Below are 2070 nucleotides of genomic sequence, written 5' to 3'. Positions count from 1 at the left end.
TCTTTATTGTATTACTTGTATTGTAACACTTGAAATGTATTTGCTTACGATTGTAAGTCGCCCTGGATAAGGGCGTCTGCTAAGAAATAAATAATAATAATAATAATAATAATAATAATAATAATAATAATAATAATAATAATAATAATAAAGGCATAGTGTGGACAGGGCCAATATTCAACAGACACATTTTCATCGTTATCTACATTTTCTGTTTTGCTTAAATTGTGTTTTGGTTACAACTAATATTTCCAAAATGTTATGTCTAGGTATTACAAAACTACTTTATCTTTATATATGGTTAAGTGAATATTCAAGATTATTGTAAATAAACAATATTAAAAGAATCTACTAACTTAACAGATTTAAATTATTCTCACTAACACGGCCACAACTGCTGCTGCTACCATTATAAAATACGGTATTTTGCAGATCGTGAAAATGTGTGAAAATACTGTGGTCCTGATTGCTCCACTGGGCGAGGAGGACAGGTATAGCAGAGGAATTTTAAGAAACTGGAGGTTGGTATACGTGTTATACGAGTGTTATATATGTTATATTTTTAAATGTATCTTAAGCAGAATAAAAATGGATTCAGTTTACTATTGTGAAGTATCTCAAATGCACAGTTTACAGAAATTTGAAATTGAATACAGGCTGTAGACCTGAGTTAGGAGCGCAGGTACACTCCGTAGAGTTGGCATTACAATGAGAATTCTAAAAAACTGTCTGTTTCTAGGAGTTTCATGAGAGCTAATGTGGACACAGGAAACAAGACGGTTTGGAAATTGCAGACTTTCAAACACCAACTTCAGATGGATGGCAGCAGTTGTGGTGTTCTAATATTAAATGTAAAAAGCTAACATTACTATCTTAAATTGTATCTTTTTGTGTTTAATTTTTACATTACATCTTTGCTTTGTTTTTAAGTTTGCAGAACAGTACCTTACAAGTGGATCAATTGATCAGGTGGAAACCAGCCCAGCATCTATAAGAGCAGAAAGACTGGAGATTGCTGGCCTCCTTATGGAAAATCAGGGTAACACATTACTGTGTACAGGTTTAAAACAACTGGAAGACTACCATGTAATTTGAACACTTTTGAATATATAGCAGATTGAATGAGGAACATGAAAGGAAAGGACACAACAGTCCAGGACTGAACAACACAACTGAGAGAATCTATTGAGCCGTTCTGCCTCGTGCTTTTTGTAAAATGTTTATTATATTTGCAGTAATGAAGGGCTGATATACAATACTGTGTTGAAAGCCACAATCTATGGCATTGCGTAGAACTCATCTCTCTGTGATACCTAATATAAATACAATCCCTAATTGCCATTGACTGCATCAATAAACACTTCTTGTTCACAATATTATTCCTAAATGTAATTTCCATAGATGCTACATGTACATGTTGAACTATACTGCTTTAAAATGTGACAACTTTATATTTGAAAATATTGATCAAAATAATTAGGGTTTTAGTTTGTCTAATTTGTTTGCTTTATCATTAATACGTTTTACTGTTTAGATTTTTTTTTAAAACTATAGGAGCATTGTACATTGTTATGTTTTTTAATTTGATTAAAACTAATGTTTGCACATCCAGATGTTATGACCCCTTTATATATATATATCCTAAATAAAGGGTGTGTGCAAGTGTTTGTGTGTTTTAATGCATATTAACCTATGTGCATTTCTGTATTTTGGTTGAATAAAAAATGCAATATTGCCTTGAAGTCATGTATACTTCCAATAAATATTTGAAAGGTTCCTTATAGGGTATGCATTAACTACATCCTTACATTTTAATGGTAATGTTTATTTGAAGTACTGCACAAAAACTTGGTCTTATTTTGTCCTCATGTATTCCCATCATAGGGATGTCCCAGGGCCCTAGCTCACAGGCCCAGCATGGAGGCAAGGTAGAACAACACATGGGTGAGGGGAAGTCAAAGGAGGTTTTTAGAATGCATGGCTTTATCAGATAAGGCTATCCTGTCTGGGCCCAAAGGAGTGAAGGGAGACACGGAGGATTCACTCTAATGAGTTAACACAGCATTTGAC

General features: G+C 33.4%; 1 long non-coding RNA gene across 1 annotated transcript; it reads left to right on the top strand.

Moving 5' to 3' along the window:
• Window positions 1-381: 381 nt before the first annotated feature.
• On the top strand, window positions 382-1541 carry LOC131737605 (uncharacterized). The gene is made up of 3 exons (XR_009329264.1): window positions 382-521; window positions 740-851; window positions 931-1541. It is a non-coding gene; the product is annotated as an uncharacterized LOC131737605 (long non-coding RNA).
• The last annotated feature ends 529 nt before the right edge of the window (window positions 1542-2070 follow it).

This window comes from Acipenser ruthenus, chromosome 7 (assembly GCF_902713425.1).
Source record: "Acipenser ruthenus chromosome 7, fAciRut3.2 maternal haplotype, whole genome shotgun sequence".
Classification (NCBI taxonomy): domain Eukaryota; kingdom Metazoa; phylum Chordata; class Actinopteri; order Acipenseriformes; family Acipenseridae; genus Acipenser; species Acipenser ruthenus.
This window is presented reverse-complemented; position numbering and strand designations above follow the sequence as displayed.